Consider the following 22779-nt stretch of genomic DNA (forward strand, 5'->3'; position numbering starts at 1 on the left):
CACCAACTCTGATGACCAGCCTTTCTCATCCAAGGTGTCATGGCACCCAAGGGTGCTTCAGTTCAGAATGCTTACACTGCCCTATGCCTTTCCATAGTGCAGGCATGTGGGATCTGTTCAGAAAAGTATGGAAGCTTGCCTCCATCCAGGCCTTCTTATGTGAAGGGGGGGCTCCTAGTGTGGGAAGGGGGCTCTGATGTGAAATGAGGCAGCTCCTGATGCAATGGTGGCTCCTATTGCTAAGGGGAGCTCCTAATAAAAAGGGGGGTGCTTATTTAAAAGGGTGGATTTGGATGTGAAAGGGGGGCTCTGAAGGGAAAGACCCCACTTTTTTTATGTGGGATTTTTTATACTGGGGTGCCTCGCAATTTTGCATACTGTAGAGTGTGCCATGACCTAAAAAGGTTGATAAACACTGCTGTAGACTATGTGCCCATCACGCACATAATAGGAAGACATTCACTCACCACTCGTCCAGCATTCATCAAAACTTTGATAGCCCTGGTATGTTTGTAAGGCTCATAAGCACCTGCACGAATAGAATTCTGACGCAGTTGGGAAAGGAGTGCGGGCTGTTTTTCTTGTACGCACATTCTGTTTGGGAAGTGGGGACCGAGCTCAAGTATTGCCCAGAACCAATGAGTCGGAGGCCATTTTTGTAACATGAGACTGTTTTCCTTGTTCATTTAGACGTAGTCCCTCACTTGGCTTATAGTAATTCCAAAAGATGTCACCAGCACTCCAAAAGTAGATTCAATATATTTTAATGACAACGGTCATTCAAAATTACAAGTACTTTCGGGGCCACGTTGGGTCCCCGTCATCAGGCTCAGAAACATTCTGAGCCTGATGACGGGGACCCAACGTGGCCCCGAAAGTACTTGTAATTTTGAATGACCGTTGTCATTAAAATATATTGAATCTACTTTTGGAGTGCTGGTGACATCTTTTGGAATTACTACTTGACTACACGGTGCCTCCGTGGTCACTACAAGCACCCTATTACAGACATCATCTCCTAGGAGATCCGGTAAGGAGTGCAGGAAGAGACACACAATTTTGTACTCACTTGGCTTATAGACACAAATGTGGCCCTTAGGCCATTTTAAGTTGGACACCTTTCTAGGGATTGGTTAAAAACCTTGTGCTTGTTGTTGCTGTTGGGGGATATTTTTATTCACTTTCTGTCTTGGAGACATAACCAGGTTGTGAGAAGAAATCTCTGGAAAGTCAGGGATAAACCTTCTCTATGATCCTTTTTGCTGGAACAGATGACCCCTTTTTAAGATTTCCCCTTTGTTCCTGTTCTGATGACAACTGTAACTTTTTAGACTTTAAGACCGGCATCATCTTCCATGATGTAGCGCCCACGATTCAGTTTTTTTGAATTCTCCAGAAACTACAATTTATTTGTCCGTAAATTTTATTAAATATCTTATTGGATTAACCAACACACAGTTTATTCTTAGTGGCCCTTAAAATAAAAGCCTATGTCTGCTACAAGGGGGCTTACCCACTTAAATATACGCCGTATTTACTTTTAAGTTTATTAATATATCTTGGCATTAGCGTAATAGTGTGTCGTTTTAGTGCTGTCTCCTTCTGCAAGCATTCTGACTAGTGAAGCCTTTTGTAGGTCAGTGTGAGATGTGCTAATCCCCATTAGTTTTGTGAAGTGTTTTCTATTCTGAGAAACAGATGCCGACTCTGCACTGCGCTTGTCTCTAGGCGTGCTCACCGCTCGCTAGTCGAGATTAGAACGTTTTTCTAAATCACACAGATGAAGTTGGTGTGTTAATGTGAAATCCCTGCATGGCGGCATAAATGAAGTGGTTTTGAGCCCTTGACATTCTGATATATGCTAAAAATGTTTTAAACAGAATCTATAATGTGTTTGTGTGTATGTGTGTGTATATATATGTATGTATTTATATATATATATATATATATATGTATGTGTGTGTGTATATAATATATATATTATTATACAGGATTTATATAGCGCCAACAATTTGTGCAGCGCTTTACAATATAAGGAAGACATTACAATACAATTCAAGACAATACGGTGAGGAGGGCCCTGCCCCTGAGGGCTTACAATCTAACGGGAGGGGGAAGTGATACGTGAGGAGGTAGCTGTGTGGGCATGAATTGTTTGAGAGATTGATATTTTAGTGGTTAGGTTGGATAGGCTTCCCTGAAGAGATGAGTCTTAAGGGATCACCTTAAGGTAGACAGAGTAGGAGACAGGTTGGGGTAATGAGTTTCACAGAACGGGGGAGACTCTAGTGAAGTCCTGGAGGCGAGCATGGGAGGAGTTGACAAGGGAGCTAGAGAGCAAGAGGTCTTGGGAGGAGCGTAGTGGACGTTTAGGGTGATACTTGTAGACAAGGTTTGAGATATAGACGGGGGCAGAGTTGTGGATGGCTTTGTAATAAATATATATATATACAGTATATATATGTGTATAAAAGTCTGAGGCTTGAGAAAGAGGCAGACAGCTTTGAAACTCATTGCCACAATTACCCAAACCTGGACGTGAACACCTGGAATTCCTCACAGCCGCTGGGAGCCGCACCAACGACGACTCTGCAGAATGCTGACTGACTCCACTCTGCTGTACACTGGTTGAGGAAGTCCACTCAGCACATCCGTAGCGCGTCTCCACCTGCACATCTCACCAACATTGCTGACATACAATACCGCCTGTTCCACCAACTCCTGGGACGGAGGAGAAGCGCTCAGTTTACTGTTCCCCTACTACTTGCTGGTCAGGACTGGCTTAAGGCCAACCAGTGTACCTTCCACGATTCAAGGCCATCTATACCCACCACTGCTAGTGATGTTTCCCACCTACCTCCTGAACTGGTGATTGTCCCAGTGAAATCGAAGATTTTTCTACTTCACCAGTGATGTTTTGTGTCGGACCCCCACAGCTGGAATTTACCGGTCCTTTATTAGTGCATACTGTTAGAATACACATAACTGTGTTTATAGCAACAACTCCTGCAGTATACAATTTCGGTCACTAGATGGCAGTGTTTATAAGTCCTGCTATATCTATGGTAGATACTAGGGATTCACCGATACAAGCATCGGTATCGGTGGCGATACCGAGTATTTGCATGAGTACTCGTGCAAATATTCCAATACATAAAACGAGTACCTGTGCCGCGTCCGCCATCTTCAGGGACCCGAATCTGCCACACACAGGATCTCCATCGCGTCTTCAATGAAGCAAGAGGGCCGCGACCTCCTCTGTCATCTTCTCCATTCTGACCTCTTCTCCCGCTGATTGGCCGATTGGATGATTGACAGGCTTCCTCACCAGTCAGGAGTGACTGGTGAGGAAGCCTGTCATCATCCATTGGTTCATCCCTAGTAGATACTCTGTTGTATTGAATAAGGTAGAGAATAAAGCTGTGGCTTCCTTCCTGCTTTCATGCCATGTGCAGCATGCATATCAGACTGTGTGCTTGTGTTTCTCTGTGAGGCTGTGCAGGAAGTTCCAACACCTACACTACCCCTCTTTTTCTGTTTTTCTGTCCTCTGGTGTCAATTAGATAATACACAAGGTTGTTACGCTCTTCTCTTGTTTTTCCACTGTCATTTCCCAAAACAAACACCCTTAAAAAGAGGAAGCACTAAATGCACCACCAAATTGTACATGCATCTATAGCCTGGGGGCTCCAAAATCCGGATTAGGATGAATATTGAGTTATGCCATCTTTCCAGTAGTATTAGTAGTATTAGTACAACGCTCCCCCCCCACCCCCCTTCCCATTCCCACCACATGTTCCTTTTCAGACTAATATATTCTTAGTTCCAGCCATTCAGGTAATTCTCAACTCTGCCTCACCTTCCTGTTGTCTTTACTTCTTTATATCTTCTCTTTAGAAACTCAGTCTGTGCTTGCTTAAACTGGGATGACTTCTGTTGCATAGCAAAAAGACATCAAATGTTATGAGAACAGCAAAAAACAAGACAGCTACTTAAATATTAAAAGAAAAACAGGAAGATAAAAATTCTTAATTTGCTTTCCTTTTCTGCAAGGCTCAGAGCAGATATAAAGACGGTATGGACGGGCAGGAAAAAAAATAAGCAAGAAGAAACAGAAACACGGGAAATAGCATAGATACTAATAGCAATGATTATGAACTTTTTATATTAAAAAAAATACACATTATTATTATTAGTAGTAGTATCATCTACATATCAATAACACTAAGAGGGTTTTTCACTAGTGAAAAGTGAGTGAATAACCGAGCCGAAGTGAACCGAGCCGAACGACGTTCGGCTATTCATTCTGGCTCAGTACGGCTGATTTCGGCCGTACATCGGCTGCCTTGGTCAGGCAAACATGCTCTGCATACAGAAATTGTATATCAAGAGGCGCCAGAGGCAATCATTCATTGTCCCTCATAGAGAACTGATGTTTAGGCATCTATGCAGGATGCAGCCCCAATACAGTCTGGGAGACTGAGATCACTGAAAGACAAAACAAGAAGGGGCGCCTTTCCTGGTGCAGATCAATTTATTCAACAAATATTTAAATTGTAAGTTAACAGGTACTCACAAAAGTGGATTATCAACGAGCATTTAGGACAGTGGAGAGACCGGGCAGGAGATGTCCGTTTGATACGTCCTATGTGCAGATCGGTATAGAGGAGTGTCGACGAGTTTCCGGGGCATACCCCCTTCGTCAGAACACAATTTACCTATTTGTTGAATAAATTGATCTGCACCAGAAACATGCTCTGCATGTTCAGCTGAGCCTTAGTGCAGAAGGAGTTCGATTCAGCCGATCCAACAACTGGATCAGCTGAGCCAAAGCTCCAGCAGCTCACTCGCTGCCGTTCGCCCATACTCTCATAGGGGCCGAACGGCAGTAAGTGAATAGCCGAATGCTGCCGAGCGGCATTCGGCTCGGCTATTCTGCTCGGTACCTCCGAGGTACCGAGCAGAATAGCAAAGCAGTTAAATGTATGGAAAAAATAGTTGAAAAAATGATTAAAATCGGCTGCCTTAGTGCAGAAGGAGTTCGACTCAGCCGATTCAACAACTGGATCGGCTGAGCCGAAGCTCCGGCAGCTCACTCGCTGCCATTCGCCCTTACTCTCATAGGGGCTGAACGGCAGTAAGTGAATAGCCGAATGCCGCCAGCCGGCATTTGGCTCACTTTTCTGCTCGCTACCTCCGAGGTAGCGAGCAGAGCAGAAAAAAACGTAAATATATGGGGAAAAAAAGCTTAAAAATATATAATTAAATGTAGTAAAATCGGAAAATTAAAAAAATAGAAAATAAAAACACTTTCAAAATAACCGCACGGAAATTAGAAGTGGAAGGGGGTACTTGTTGAGCAATAAAATGTATTGCAGAGATACAGCAGACTCAGGTTGGCAACGTCTAGACATCCATTCATGGTTTTCCATCTTGTGCTTTAAATTTTGCACTTGGGATTAATCATGTGAAAAATTAATTTAAATTATTCACACGGTTTCGCAACAATAAAAGTAATGTAAGTGTTATTGCCTGTGTCTGGGTGAGGAGAGAAACAGATGATTCAGCCAGACTGAAGTGTACAAATGGTGGCACCTCTACAAAACTTCTTCCAGTGTAAAAAAAGATAAAAAAATTTGAGCATATTGGGCTAAGGGCCCATACTGTACGTTCTATCCGCTTTTCACAGTGACGTGATTGTGGCAGTAACAAAATGTGTTTAGTGGGCAGCTTCCAATGAGGTCCCTCCCTTAAAAGATAACTATGGGGTAATGGGGTAAGTTTTTTCCCATAGTTCTCTAAAGCAGTGGTGTATTTAGGTTTTGTGGTGCCCTAGGCAAGACTAGACCTGGAAGTGCAGAAGTTGGTGGTCGGTGTTGACCGGCGCCATTATTCTGGTGGCAAGTCGCCCTTAAAGGACAATTTAAACCTTGCGTTCTTTTGCATACTGTATGTCTACTGCTAGCAAGCGGTGTATATATAGATCAGCTAGCAAGCAGTAGATATATTAAAGTAACTAAGAGGTTAAAACTAACCTGTGTCTCGGGCAGCCGCAAAGGCATGCGCAGTAGAGATCGTCAGCCGGGAGAAAAGAGACACATGGTAAGTCAATGCACACGGACAGACAGCGTGGGACACGGGACAGAGAAGACACAGCAGTCAGCGCTAGATCATAGGCCATCACCAGCGCTGGAGGGACAGCGGAAAACTACAGTAAAGAAGATCGGATTAAAAGGCATCATTAAAGGTAAGTGCTTACACTAACATTTGGGGCGGGGAGGGGATTTTCGACTCCATGGTCAGTTTAAGCTCCCCACACACTTTACAATTTGATTGAACTCCTCTAGATCTACCAACTTCCATGTATAGGAAGTGCCTGGCAGATAACATACAAAATGATACAGTTTTGTCAAATCTAAAGTAGATTGAACAAAACTGTATGGCGGAGATAGCTGAGAAGTTTATTGGTGTCAGTGGTAACATACTCAAGGGAATTTATCAAAAAGGGAGCAGACAAAATCTGGAGCAGCTGTGCGTGGCAACCAATCAGCATCGCTTTTTCAGTTTGTCCAGTTAAGATTTGATCATGAAAGAGAGAAGCTGATTGGTTGCCGTGCACATTTGCTCCAGATTTTGATAAATTTCCTTCACTGTATGTGAGAAGTAGAAATTGCTCATCTCTGGACGATCCCTAGGCTTCTATGATCCCCTAAAGCTTGTTCACACCAATTGTGTTGCGTTCCAGAACGCACCACAATCGCTCACAAATTTCCCCCTTCGTTCTGGGGCGGGAGGGGGCGTGACGGTGCATTGAAGTCAATGCAAGCGCGCCTGCAGTGCGGTCGGACATGTGGCAAAACTTTGCCTGCGTTTCGTTCCACTGCATATGCAAAAAGTAGAGCATGCAGCATTTTTTGCATTTGCAGTGGAACAGAACGCAGGCAAAGTTTTGCCACGCGTCCTATCGCACTGCAGGCGGGGGAAGTGTGGCTGCGGTTACATTGACTTCAGAACGAAGTGAGTGATTGTGGTGCGTTCTGAAAAGCAATGCAATTGGTGTGAACAAGCCCTGAGTGAGTAAAGTATCCACATACTGACCACCACATGCTGACCACCACATACTGACCACCACTGTCTGCCTCCATTCCTCTCTAACTAGGAGGAGGCCATGTCACATTTCCCAAATACAATGCAATACAACAGCACACTGCTATGCCTGAACCCACTCCATGCAATTCACACGTGGAGCAAACTCAGTACTGTGCTCACCCTCCGTCGATCCACTTACCTCACAGACGCCCCCTTCAAGTGTCCCTGTGTGCAGAGCAGAGCAGCCATGTGTCACAGAGTCCTGCCGGCCGACTGGAACACCTGCAGCCCCTCCCATTACCACGTGTCACTTCCTCCGGATCTTAGTGCAGCATCATTGATTCTCTGGCCGGCTGCCTGCGGTTCACTGCTGGGCTCACCCTCCCGTCTGCTTCTGTGCCCGGCTCCCGCTCTTCCTGCTTTCCCCCCTCTCCACCACAAGCAGGCTCCCGCCGTCTCCACCACGAGCAGGCTCCCGACCTCCCCCCTCTCCACCACAAGCAGGCTCCCGCCCTCCCCCCTCTCCACCACAAGCAGGCTCCGTGCCTTAAACGGAGCTTCAGCTTTTACAAACAGGCTGTCAGACAGACGTTTGCAGTACAAGGCGTTTGCCTAGGGCCGCCCCCCAGGAAAGTGCCGCCCTAGGCAAACGCCTTGTTTGCCTCGTGGTAAATACACCCCTGCTCTTAAGGGTTATGCGAGGACGTATATTAACGTCCTCCCGTGATCCAAAGCTCAGTATATCGCGAACTACAGCTCGCGGTATACTGAGACCGCCGCAGCCGGGACGGATCCCGACATTTCTGTTGAGATCCACCCAGCTGCGTGATTGACAGCTAGCTCTTTTTTTTTATCTAGAGGCAGAGCCAGCTGTGCCCGCCCCCTCCCACCGTCCATTCCTTCAGTCAGCGCTGGAGGATCGGAGGGGGAGGGGGGATTCCCTGCAGGGAGCCGTGAGTGACAGTCACGGCTCTCTGCAGGGAGATGATCGAGAAGTGAGCGAGCGCCGGTATGTGTTCGCTCACTTCCCGATCTCTTGAGCCGACGTGTAACAGTTTAATTGTCACACTTCGGCTCAAACTATGAGGATGAGCGATTTTCACTCACCTCATAGTTCTCCTTTAAGCTAATTCAGTAAGGTGGTGCAAAGCACAATAATAATGTTATCCTCACTTAAAGGAGAACTATGGGGTCAGTGTTTTTCCCCATAGTTCTCCTTTAAGCTAATTCAGTAAGGTGGTGCAAAGCACAATAATAATGTTATCCTCACTTAAAGGAGAACTCTGGGGTCAGTGTTTTTCCCCATAGTTCTCCTTTAAGCTAATTCAGTAAGGTGGTGCAAAGCACAATAATAATGTTATCCTCACTTAAAGGAGAACTCTGGGGTCAGTGTTTTTCCCCATAGTTCTCCTTTAAGCTAATTCAGTAAGGTGGTGCAAAGCACAATAATAATGTTATCCTCACTTAAAGGAGAACTCTGGGGTCAGTGTTTTTCCCCATAGTTCTCCTTTAAGCTAATTCAGTAAGGTGGTGCAAAGCACAATAATAATGTTATCCTCACTTAAAGGAGAACTATGAGGTGAGTGAAAAGCACTCACCTCATAGTTTTCCTTTTAACCAACCAAATTTCACCAGGGGCTTGTCTATCCAAGCTGCTCTTTTTTTCTTGCGTGAGATTGGGTATTCTTTGCACCATGTTGACTAAGCTAAGGAAAAAAGTCCCTCCCAAAGCAAACAGCCTATAAGCCTTTGGTAAACCAACCCCAGTATTTACTTGCTTCTGCTCTGAAAGCTGCTCTACATTTGTTGGCGATTGTGTTCATGGGAATTCGTCTTTTTCTGAAGTGCCTTCTTTTCTCATACAAGTGTATCAGAATCAACTCAAAGTCACCTAAGGGCACCTTTAGAGTAAGTCAGAAGCAGCCTGAAGCAACCCATAATGTACTCATAGACACTTGAAGAGCTGGTCAAAAGCAGGTCAACGCAAGTCAAATGCAAGCCAAATGCATAATGCATTTGACTTGCTTCTGAGTCTGTAGACCATGTACACAAATCCTTATTGGATAAGTTATTGGGGAAACTGTGGCCACCAATCAGATGCAGGGCAGGTCTGATGTTTGGTGGCTGAAGAGAAGTAGCTCCAGTTCTTGGTAAGAACTCATTGATACAGACAAGGCCTTGAGTGATTACCCAATGCAGTCATCAATTCACACCTAGATGAGGCTGTATGACACAGGGACTGGGTGGGCTAGTGCCAACATGTGTGTACAGTTATTATTAACATGGAACCTGAGCCAACCTAGTTGGTCTACAGTAGAAACTCTATGAGCCTTCTATTGTTCTTTGTATCTCTCTTGGGGATCTTGCACCTAACTTCCTATCCTGGTTCCACTCTGCATGTGTTGTGTGATAGGGTGTCAACAGGACAGGAAGTGAGTGGAAATTTTATCAATGGAGTCACAGACATAAATAAAAACCAAACATGTTTTCTAACTCTTCCCTACCATATCTAAAACCCCCCAAAAACTAAATATGTGCTAGAGCGTCAAAGTCAGTGGTTTGTGATGCGTTCTTCTGACTTTCTACAACATGACCGTTGTCACCAAGACTATGTGTCCCCCCTGGTGGGGACACATAGAAGCAATAAAAGCCTGAGAGGCGTGCTAACCCTTTCCTAATAAATCCAAAATTAAACATAAAAATGGCTTTAGGTACGCTTTCAGGCCGGGTTCACACTTTTGTGGTGCATCAATGCACGCACCTTTAATGCGTGTTGTATTACGTATGTACGTGGCGCTACAGCAACCCATTTATTTTGAATGAGCTGCCAATGGAACCCATTGTGGCCAAAACCTAACCTGACCCGTATGCAGGAAACCGGAGGTGCGTTGCCTTAAGTGCACTGGGACTAATAGGATTCTAAGGAGGTTATTCACAAAGCTGCCAAAGGCAGCCGAGTGAATAACCCAGCCGAAGTGAGCCGAACGCTGTTCGGTTATTCACTTCAGTCTTGTGCGGCTGATTTCAACAGTGCATTGGCTAAAATCAGCCGTACATCGGCTGCCTTCAGTCAGCCAAACATGCTCTGCTGTGTTCGGCTGAGCCGCAGTGCAGAAGGCCTTCGACTCAGCCAATCCAATATCTGGATCGGCTGAGCAGAAGCTCCAGCAGCTCACTTGCTGCCATTCGCCCCTATTCACATAGGGGCCGAACGGCAGTTAGTGAATAGCCGAATGCCGCCGATGGGCATTCAGGTTGGCTATTCTGCTCGCTACCTCCGACGTACTGAGCAGAATAGCAAAGCAGTTAAATGAATGGAAAAAAAATTTAAAAAATGTAAAAACAAATAGTAAAATTTTAAAAAATAAAGATATTTTAAAAGAAAAAAAAACAATTGGGCGGAGCTAGCGGTGACCGCTAGCCTTGACCAACTGGTTCCTATTGGCCCACACCTGCTAGAGCCTTCTAGCAGGTCCCAGCCAAAGAATAACAACTGGGCAGAGCCGACCGTGACATCACGGCCAGCTCCGCCAAGTTGTTATTGTTAAATGACAGATCAGCGTCCCCAGGTCATTTGGGTACGCTGATCTGTCATTACAACTGGGCGGAGCCAGCCAAGAGATCAAGGCTGGCTCCGCTTAGCTGTCATTTGCGGGGAGAAAGGCCGGCCCTTTGGAAGGCCATTCTCCCCGCATCTACTGTCATTTCGGCTCAATCGAGCCGAAGCATATGCCTTCGGGTCGGCTGAGCCGCTGTACGGGCTATTGTGAATTGGTTTGACTGAACCGAAGGACTCCAGCAGCCGAAGAGAGCCGAAGGATCAGCCGAAGCTACAGCTGTATCCTTTGGCTCCAAAGTGAATAACCCCCTAAATGAATGACACTGCAGTGCACTAATGCGTGCATACTACAGTACTGAGCAGGTTACCACAAAGCAATCGCGTCATCCTGCATTGGTGTGAATAGTGTGACTATTCATAGAGGCAACGTTTTGTCACAGGTCGAGCAACTCCTTTGAAAAGTATTTACCGTTGCTCATTACACATACATATATGCACACTGTACATGAGAAATATCTGGGCCTTTTATGCAGCACTGATTGCCGGGCGGCGTATTTCAGCATCCGTCGCCGCGTTCGCTTCTGAGGCTACAGGCTGTTAAGGAGAAAAAGGACAATATATTTAAATTAAAACAATAAGAAATGAAATCAGCAGTTTAGCAGTAAATTATGGAGCTTTAATACAATCTGATGACACTTTCAGAGCTCACATTAACCTGTTATTTTGTCTCCAGGTAGTTGCTGACCTTCCTCTATGGTAACGCGTCGCCCCCGAAACATATTTTACAAAATGTGAAGCAAGGCAAAGAGACATTCTAAATGGAAATTGAGAAATTAATGCCGCTGCAGAAAGGTCTCTCTGTGTGCTGCCTACAATAATATGATTCCGAGGAGCAGAGCAGGTGTAGGTAGAAGCATTGGACGGTTCCTTCTACTGTATGTAAATGTAGCTGCAGATAGAATTAAGCCGGTCCTATAAAGGGAGTTACCAGGGGCAGGATTAAAGTAGATAAACCCCAATGACAAAAATCTTGTAGGATCATTAACACATTGATGTCATTTCAAAAGTCAAGCTTCAATCTTGTTAAGCTTTCATTTAGGGCCAATTCAAGGACGCTGTTCAAACCCGCTCACTGCCAAAACATTCAATCATATATTAATTATTGAGTTCACATACATTGTTTCTTTGTTTCACTTTCTCAAGCTCTGATGAAGGGGGGCAGTTACAGGTTGACACTGTCTATGGCCGTTCATGGCTCCTTGAGCCATTCCATGTGGCTGCTGTTCGGGTCCAAGGCCATTCATCTATTTCTAGCCACAGGTATTCATTTCATGTATAAAAACATGAACAGTTATGGAACCTCTCAGCCTGTTATTGATTTGTACCACCAATCAGAAACACCTGGCTGTCTCCACCCCAGAAATACATTGTTCTGGGTGGTGTACTGGCTAGGATGGCCGTCTGCATAAGTCCTTATTCTTTATGGTAGCAAACAAACACAGTTCAATGCAGGAGGGTTTTATAGAGCAAGCCCTTGGCATAAAACAAACAAAACATCTCCTGGTCAGAGACACTTACTAAACTCAGGCCAGTTCCTGACTAACAGGGTGTCTCCTGATGGATTCCCCAAAGCAAACAGGCAGCACTTTGATCTTTTTAGTGTTCTGTCAGTGCTCAGTCTTTTCACCCAGCAGCAGAGAGAGAGCCCTAATCATCAGTCAGCTCACATATATAAAGATCTATGGACAATTGAGACTAATAATGAGGTCTGGCTACCAGGTGAGATGTGGACCTAGAAATGGAGGCTTCATCCCATCCAAAGCTCTACAAAGCCTCTGAGCTCCAGGGCCCAGAACTTGATAAGAGCTGAGGAAACAAAACTTTTGTGTTTTCCATAACGCACCCAAACCCTGGAGCCCCTCACCATGTGTATGTGAGAAACATTGTAGAGAAATATGTTACCAACACACCTCAGACATGTTCATTGGATATCTCCTTTATTGACTTTCAATCATCATATCAAAAGCTTCAGAGCCACACAGGGTCCCTTCATTAGACAATGTGACAATCCAGCCTGATGAAGGGGCCCTGTATGGCTCAGAAACATTGCAATTTTGCTGTTTTTGACATGTGTCAATGGCACAATTTTGAGACACTTCTAAGGGTCATTCAAAATTTGTTGAGAGGTACATTTGATCTGCAGTTGATGTCCTTCAAAAAAGCTGAACTCCGTGGAAATTTAAAAGCTACCCTTCTAGTATGGCTCTTCTGGTGGTTGGCACTTTCCTCTTCTCTCCAACGCTCCGGGTTGTGGGTGGGCCTTCAGTGTCCTCACTTACACTTCGGACTGCTGTTCCTACATTGTATTTGATGGTGTAAGGAAATGACCAACAGATGGAGTGTTGAAAACAAGCAGTTTTGGGGACCGGTCACTTGGAAAGGAAGAAGCCTGCAGGTGCAAGGGATGAGGTAAGTAAAGCTGCTTTTTAATGGTACCCTTGCAGTGGGGCTCTTCTGGTAGTTGGCACTCTCCAACGCTCTAGGTTGTGGGTGGGCCTCCAGTGTCCTCACTTACACTTCAGGACTGCTGGTCCTACATTGTATGTGATGGTGTCAGGGAATGACTGCCAGATGGAAGACAAACAGGTTTGGGGACTGGTCACACAGAAAGGAGAAAGCCTGCTGGTGCAAAGGAATAAGGACAACTACTTTTTAATGGTACCCTAGGCAAAATCAAGCATTTAACTCTTCAAGTGCGGGGGAAGCCCCATTGCAAGGATGTTTTTACATTTCCCAGCCTTCATTCTCATAGACTTCTATGGGAATACAAAACCCGCTTGAAGCAAACCAAAGCCCCTCCACACAGACCCTTATACTAGCCAATCGTGAATTGGCTTTGTCGCACTACTACAGTTTAGACATTGAATAAAACCCATACTGGCAGCTCAGTACATTCCCTCACTTATACACTATTTGGAGATAACTATGTATATCAGATATAACAAACCGAAGCTCAGCTGCCAGGAGGTAAAAGCTTAAAATTCAGATTTTAATTGCTGAGCAGTCTAGCAACGAGCGTCTTCTCGGAGAATATGATTTTGGACAAACTCCACTTGTAATGGAGATCAAATTAGTATCGTCTTCCTTAAGAGTGGAGGAGTCATCCGCTTGCTTGTTGGCAGACCCCTATTACACTCTCAATTAGAGATGGTGATTAGCATAAAGAGTTTAACGCACAAGTCCCTTCAACGGATGTAAACAAGATTAGCAATAAAAAATTGCAGTGTCAATTGGCTTCATTTTGCAAACCTGCAATTATTCATCATGCAGTAATTATACGTATATCAATGGGAAGCATTGTCTACGGTGATGATGATATACGTGACATAGAGCGGGCAGGATTTAGGGCTCATTCACACTACGCATTGTTAAAGCGTTACATTCTCATAAGATAAGGCCTGTTATGTTCACTTAGTCATTTGGAATGGGCTGGCAGCACACCTTAAAGCCCAATTAATCTCTCAGTTTATCAGCTAAATACATTTTAGAGGCTTAAAAACAAAATGTGTGTAAAGAGACTTACAACTTTGTTTTCTTTAGAAAGAATCCCGAGTAGAAACATCTTTCCCCTGCTAGCATGCTGCAGAGAAGGACCCTTGCTTTCTATATGAAGGCAGTGGTCTCTCTGTAGAGGTCCGCCCCGCCCCTAGCTGAGGGTCACTATGTCACCTTGAGGAAGGGACCCTGCAAAGGTTTAGAAACACCATCTATGTTTGATAGATGTGTGAGAATTTCATTGGTATGCTATTAACAGTAGAGTACTCAGCATGGCAGGATCACCAGGGATTATTGTAATGAAAACTGAAGATTGAAAAATATTGAAGAAGAGGACTTTTCCAATTCATCAAGTATCGAAGGTTATATGGAGAGCCGTAGCTAGCTCCTTTTGCGCCCAAGGCAAGAACAAAAAATTGTGCAACCCCCCCCCCCCCCAACACGTGGGGGATGCAACTCCCTGCACGTCCGTGCGTCCGTACTCGTACGCTGACAGGTCACCTGCACCCGTACGGACCTGCAGGTCGGATGAGCGTAGGGCGGCGTATGGCCACATACTCCCATAGAGAAGGATAGGCTGCTGCGTATAAATCACACACGCAGCAGCACGGATCTGTACGGGCCAGCCGTTACCCGTGTGAATGAGGGATTAGGTGTATTAATAATATAAACAGTGGAAGTACCCTTATTTTATTCGGGTTCTCAGCAGTAAAACAAGGTAAGAACTCCGTCCAGCGCAGAGCCGTAGCTAGCTCCTTTTGCGCCCAAGGCAAGAACAGAAAATTGTGCCCCCCCAACAGATGTGTGATGTCACCCGACGCTGCACACAAACAGGAAGTGATGTAAAGCACTTCCTGTTCATTCATAACTGGGGACACATAGTACTATGTGTCCCCAGTTATTTACAAACACTGAAGTGATCAGCTATCACTCCAGTGTTTTTGCTCTGCACAGAGGATTGGTAAATATCACTGATATTTAACGATCCTCCCGCTCCCCATCCTGAACATTGAAGTCAGCGGGGCAGGGGAGCTAGGGAGCGCTGTCACTTCAGGATGGCCGAGCAGTGAGGTGAGAGCTGCCGGCTGAAGCGGTCCATTGCTCATCGGATCCATGCTTTGCCCATACAGGCGGGGGAGAGGAGCAGGGATCCGAGGAGAAGCTGGAGCCTGTGGCGCACTTCTTCTCTCTGATGAGCCGCGGCTGTGTTGGCCGCCTGGCTCCCCTGTTTCCATGGCGCCCTGTGCTCGCAATGGCAACAGGGACGATGGGGCACAGCCAGGCCGGTCCTGGCTGCGCCCCCTCTCAGCTGTGTCTGAGACGAGTGCCTCACTCGCCCCATGGTAGCTACAGCCCTGGTTATATGAGATTATATGAGATCTTAGTGATTGGGTTTAGATCTAACTTTGAGCAAATCGAGCCCTTCATGACACACACGCATGTGTATATTTGCCCAAATGAACTGCTTCCACACACCAGAATACATCTCCTGCTTCTCCACATCTGCAACCTATCATAATTCATAAAATGCACTCTATAAACATAGAGGAACATTTCCAACAGTGGAGCTATGGTCTCACCAGAAGAAAAACCCCACGGTCCCTGTTATGTCTTGCAGATGTCTTCAGTCTCCTAACGTCCAGTACAACATAAAAGACTTCCTCTCATACTGAGCCTCTGGCAATGGAAATGCTTAAGGTGAATATTGTTCAGCATGTTCACGTAACCTCTGAAGTCCACACACACTGCGCTGTATTACCCCCCCTGTATTTGTGCGTCCTGCACATAACATTTCCTTTCCACAGAGGAAATATATTTATTTTGTACTGAGAATAAGTTGATTTAAACTTGAAATTCTGAAACAAAACCACCTTTATTTCACCACCTCTCTCCTGCTAGGCAGCAAAGAGGACCTACCAAACCTATTGGATTGACGGAAAGAGAAAAACAGAGGTTTTGGCTTTGCAGACTGTGCAAAGTCAAATGTTTTTTAGACTATTTCAAATGCTGATTACGTTACTTACAATGTTCTAACAGAAACAAATAGCCCCTATATGAATCTTGCGCCCGGTCTACTGGCCTCCCCCCTCTAAAAAAACCAAAGGTGTATGTATCATAGGGTTTACATAAGGCACATAGGTCTATTTTTTATCTTTTTTTTTTTTTTAGCATATCAATTTTTATTGTTATTATTGCAGGTTACATAGTGATGAGACATTTTCATAAAGAAATCAGAATGTGTTCACAACATGTGGCGAGGATAAAATACAGGACCATATACATTGCCGCAAATTTAACATGCGTGTGTGGCATAGGGAACTTCACCTTAAGATATGTAGTCCATAGATCGCTATGTAAAAACTGAAATAAGCAAATCATCAATTCGAAGAAAGAAGAAAAAAAAAAAGATAGATATCAATACTGTAACTGATCCTGGATCATTCAAGTGAATGTTCTGATGAAAGGAATCGCTGGATTAGTGGAGGGGGGAAAGAGATCGTAGAACCACTTTTGTGTAGAGAGGGCCTAAGGAATGTCGGGGAGTCTTAAGGATTATCAGAGAACATCTAGTGCTCCGAGGGATTCGTCAAGTTTGGCGCGGAGAAACCATGAGGAGTATTGGAAGGTAGTCATAATATCTTGTAATTGTTGTGCAGGGAGTTCAGACGGTAAATACCTGGACCAGGTATCGAAGAATCTACCTGTGAGATGAAGATCGAACTGTGCGCTTAGTTTATTCAGTAGCATGAGTCTGTGAATTATGGTATTAAATGTACTGAGTGTGGGCGGAGTAGGAGACAGCCAGTCGGTCAACATGGCCTTCTTCGCACTTAAGATGCAGAGGTGTTCCCAGCGAGTGAGGGAGGGATGTGGTGTGACAGAGTCCGGGGTAGGGGAGTGACATAGGCAGATTTCAGGGGAAGGCATTCTCTGTCTGTCCGATTTCATATTCATGAAGGCAATGATTTCAGTCCATAGGGATTGGATAAAGGGACATAGCCATATAAGGTTGGTTAGGTCAGGCATCGGTAATTGGCATTTTGGACAATGGGTCAGCCTCTATTTTATCTTTAAAACTTGTTTATTTCATACATCTTAAAAACAGGGTTCAAATACAAAACAAGCAATTAAAAATGTAATTTTGCTCCCCTTCTGTTTTCCCTTTCTCTTTTGTGCCTGGTGATGCCTGCGCCTATTACCACTACTGCCCGTATATTGTCATCTAATCTCATTCATTATACATTAACGTAACAATACAGTCACAGTTCCATATAACATATCTTCAAAGGCGTGTAATTTGGCTGTCCCAGCGTTTCACATTAGCTTCATCAGGGGAACATAGGCAAAACTTTTCAGCATACCCACAATGCACATTTGGGCGAAGAGAGGCCGGTATGGGCCAGCAGGAGGAAGAACACCCCTCTCCTACAATAAGCCCACTATGTCTTTCTGGGATCACAGGAGGAGATGATCAAAGAAGAGAAATTGTGCCGACTATAGGTTTATCTGTAATAAATAAGTCAAGGCAAGTGGACTTGCTTTATTTTTCTTAAAAAAACAGAAGTCAAGAAAAAGTCAAGAGTCCAGTTGGCTAGACTTATTTTTTACAGATATACCATGACCTGGATGAATGAGAACCTTCACAGACATACGACTATAGGTTTGTATTCCATCACTGCTTTAAGGAGAATTATGGGGTAAGTGTTTTTCCCCATAGTTCTCCTAAGGGTCACGGGAGGACACAAACTAGCATTCTCCATGTGACCCAAAGCTCAGTGTACCGCGAGCTACAGCTCGCGGTATACCGAGACTGCCGCAGCCGGGACGGATCCCGACATTACTGTCGAGATCCACCCAGCTGCGTGAGTGACAGCTGGCTCTGCCTATCTAGAGGCAGAGCCAGCTGTACCCGCCCCCTCCCCCGTCCGATTCGTCAGTCAAGGCTGGAGGATCGGACACGGGAGGGGGGGAATCCCTGCAGGGAGCCGTGAGTGACAGTTACGGCTCTCTGCAGGGACATGATCGAGACGTGAGCGAGCGACGGTATGTGTTCGCTAACTTCCCGATCTATTGAGCCGACGTGTGACAGTTTCATTGTCACACGTCGGCTCGCACTATGAGGATGAGTGAAAATCACTCACCTTATAGTTCTCCTTTAACGTATATCCCTTTACTTCGTATGTGTTCAAGACGTCTCTTTCCACACTAGGAAAGGGGGTACCCTCCTGGTATGTACAACACTGTGGCCTTATTTGCTCCACACAAATTTGCGTCTTGAACAAATACGAAGTCCTTCAATTTTGGTGTGAATGGGCCCTTAAGTTGAATTCAGAAACCAGCTACTCAGTAGCTCAGTCAGCAGCATCTTTCAGTATCAACTGCTCTTTGTCAGAGTATAAAATCATAGAGCTTTAGCCCCCCCACGTTCACATCTGAGCATTTTGTTGCGTATTTCCTGAAGTGCCACAAAGCTCAACATTAAGAGTCGCATTATTTTCCATGGTAAACGTTCCGTCACTTGTAGCTAACAGCTCAAAAAAGTACACAAGCTTTTTTCCAGGCAGAATCACGTATTTGTGGACCCCATAAATCAATGTGAGAGCCTAAAAAATGTGAATAATGTGTGGGGTTTTTTGTGCAAATTTGTGTCTAAATGTGGCCATACACCTTACAATTATCTGCAGATTTTCTGTGGTCAGAATATTGCCAGCTTTACAACTGTCTTCTCCTCCTAGTACCTAGCTTTCCATTCCAATCCAAAAATGCCTAAACCTGAAAGGGCCAAAAAATATGCAAAAAAGCACACAAAAAAACCCTTCAAAATTTGCTGAAACCACTCTTGCTCAAAAATGAATGGCAGCTTAGGCAAAAGGGGTTAATCTCAAGGTGTTGGCCAGGATGTCCATAAGCTTTGAAGGCAATAAATCTACTCAAAGATAGAGGGACTGCAAAGCAGATCTCTGAATAGCAACAGCAAAATCTTGTGCATCAGCTCTTCTAGAATGTAAAATCCCTAGCGGGGCCCCCTTCCCACCCTTGAGCCCCCATAGCAGCTGTGTGGGCTGCTACGGCTAGAGTTACTCCACTGCTTCTCAACACAACGTAGGCTCCTAAAAATCCATTTATGTGCTTGATGACAATCCGAACACATAATTTTTTTCCGCCTGTCTTTTTGTCTGAGGCAATTTCAACAGTATTCATATTTAAAGGCCATATTTTATTTCCAGATATTTCCTCCCTTTTAACATTCACAGCCAGAACATTTTTTATCTCGCCGTCTAAGGAATGTCGAATGCATTTGAATTTTCATTGAATGAGGCTGATTTTTATTAGCAGGTAGCGAGCGCGAATCAGCTGTGTGCGCCGAACTGTTTAGGCAGGCTGCTAAAGTTTGGCTATTTACATGTTACACGACCTGGATTGATGCAGTGTAACAACATAATAGACAAAGGCTCACACAGAGAAATTATACAGAAGGAAGGAGAGCTGAATTTATTTCAGCAAATATGAATGGTAAGATTGTTGATTATGCAACCGCTATTATAACCGGAGGAGAAAATGGATACCCGTCAATTATTTTGGTGTAAAGGTTTGAGAGCCGATCAGGTCTTTGCTTAGAGACCACTGAGGTGTTTGGTCTTTATTTCCATAATGACCAGTGGCATTTCTTCACTTTGGGCATGGAAGGATCCAGCAGAGAAGGTTTAAAGGGAAACTACAGTGTACATTCAATGACCATATATTTTGTGATACATTATATAGCCAGACAACTGAATAAGTGAGTTCAGGCATTTATAAAGAGAATACAGATAATTGCAGCGGCGGTTTGGTAAAGGATCTTTTGTGTTCAAGAATGGCTATGCCCCTATGCACAAAGCTAGCTCCATAAAGACATGATTTGATGTATTTGGTGTGGAGGAGCTTGAGTGACCTGCACAGAGCTCTGATCTCAACCCTATTAAACACATTTGGGATGAATTGGAATGCAAGTTGTGAGCCAGTTCTACTCATCCACTATCAGTACCCGATCTTAATCCTACTGAACACCTTTGGGATGAATTGGAACAGCAGTTGTGAGCCAGGTATCTTTATCCACCACCAGTACCTGATCCTAACCCTACTAAACACTTTTGGGATCCACTGGAACATAATTTCTGAGCTAGGTCCTCTTGTCCAACATCAGTACCTGATCATTCTCAACCCTACTGAACTCCTTTGGGATGGACCAGAACACCAGTTATTAGCCAGGTCCTCCCGCCCAATCAGTACTTGACCTCAACCCTACTAAAACACCTTTGGGATGAACTGGAACACCAGTTTTGAGCCAGGTCTTCTCATCCATTATCAGTACCTGACCTCAACCCTACTAAACACCTTTTGGGATGAACTGGAAAACCATTTGTGAGCCAGGCCCCCTTGCCCAACATCAGTACCTGACCTTAACCCTACTGAACACTGTTTGGGATGAACTGGAACACCAGTTGTGAGCCAGGTCTTCTCATCCACCATCAGTATCTGTCCTCAACCCTACCGAACACCTCTGGGATGAATTGGAATGCCAGTTGTGAGCCAGGTCTTCTCATCCAACATTCAAACCTGATCTTACAAATGTTCTTTTGGCTTTAAGTTGATGTCCAGCCAAAGAGAGAGAGCAGGGAAGGGTTGACAGCTTTGTCAGGTTTTGTACTGCTATGTGACGGACCATGAGAAAGATTTCCCCTCACTTCCTGTCCTGCTGACAACATTTTACCAGACAGGGAATGAGAGGAACAGGAACACAGATTTGTTTCTTTCAGTGTGGGAAGACTAGATTTTTTGTCTGGTTTTTATCTCTATCTATGACTTTGCTGCAGATTTATTTGCACTTCCTATCTGATGAAACCTCTCTCAGCAGGACAGAATGTGTAAGTGCATACACCCTTTGTAGACTCTTCCTCTAATGGTATCTGTATTATTATTATTATTGTAATCAATCTTTCCGATCAACAACTGCTGAGATATTTCAGCTATACAGAGAGCACATGTACCTTGTACTGTATAATTAAAACTGAACTTCAGATATAACTTATTATATCTGAAGTTCTACAGCAATGACAGTGATCGTTTGGGTCCTGTATGGTGTCAGGTGCCATTCAGTGAACACCTTGTACTATAGTTTTATTAATGAATATTAGGCAAGAAGCCCTATTCATATCAGAAGCTGCCATTACCATGGAAATGAATTATGAGGAAGGGGCTTCTGATGTGAAGGAGGGTTTCTGATTTGAAGGAGGGCTTTTCGTGTGAAGAAAGAGCTTCTGAAGTGAAGAGGGCTCCTGATGTAGGAAGAGCTTCTGATGTGAAGGAGGGCTTCTGATGTGAAGGAGGGACTCTAGTGTGAAAAAGGGGGCTTTTGATGTAAATGGAGGCTTATGATGTGAAGAAGGAGCTTCTTATGTGAAGAGGGCCCCTGATGTGAAGGGGGGTTTTGGATGTGAGGGGGCTTTTGATGTGAAGGGGGCTTCTGATGTAAAGGAGGGCTTCTGATTTGAAGGAAGAGCTTCTGATGTGAAGGAGGGCTTCTGATGTGAAGGAGGGCTTCTGATGTGAAGGAGGGACTCTGGTGTGAAAGAGGGGGCTTTTGATGCAAATGGGGGCTCCTAGCTTGAGAGGGAGAACTTTGATGTTTAAGAAGGGGTCTTCTGATGTGCAAGGGGCTCATAATCTTAAGGGGGACTCCTGATGCAAAGGTGTGACTTCGATTTGAAGAGGAAACTCCATTTTTTTTAAATTAAATCTTATTTATCACATGCTCAGTTTGAACTGGCCAAGTTTCATACAGTTTTATAATAACCCCCAGCTGTGATTACAACTAAGCCGGGTTCTAATGACCACAGAGCAGCGCTTATAAAGCCTAATGAGTGCTATTCCATCGTCCATTAAAAAGCTGCGCCTCCCAGAATAAAAACCCTGCTAGATAGGAATGCATTCGCTGGTAGGCGAAGATATGCAGCGCGGGGTTAACTTGATATTAAGGAGAGACTCACGCTACAATAAATCACACGGCTCGATACAAAGTGTTCTTTGGAGTGATGAGGAGGGGGGCTGTTTGTGGTACATCCAGGATCATTTGGAGAGCTCAGGCTGAAAGGATGCTAATGGTCAAGGTCTGTAAGGTTACCCAGAGCTTTTCAACATAAAGATTATTAACATGTAAAATGCACTGACAGCCTCAAAGCATGGATTTATGACGTTCCTGCCGAGAGGAAAGGTTACATTTTATGAGCAATGTATTTAGAGGAAGGATGTTGTAAATGAATGTCGCAGTTGCAAAACGGCAAGTGAAGGCGTTTTATTTCTCTGTGCACCGAAGAATAATCCACACAAGATAAAATGCGGAAAATTAGGTATGAGCGTGTGCGTTTATATGCATTTTATTCATTACAGGTATTTACATAGCGAGGACAACTTACGCAGGGCACATTCACATCGGTCCCTGCCATCAAGAAGCTTACAGTCTAAGGTCCGTATCTCACAAGCATAGAGGGCCTATTTAGACAGGAGCCAATTAATCTTCCAGCAGAGTGTGGGAGGAA

This window comes from Nanorana parkeri, unplaced genomic scaffold (genome assembly GCF_000935625.1).
Source record: "Nanorana parkeri isolate BGI_ZX_2015 unplaced genomic scaffold, ASM93562v1 scaffold769, whole genome shotgun sequence".
Lineage (NCBI taxonomy): Eukaryota > Metazoa > Chordata > Amphibia > Anura > Dicroglossidae > Nanorana > Nanorana parkeri.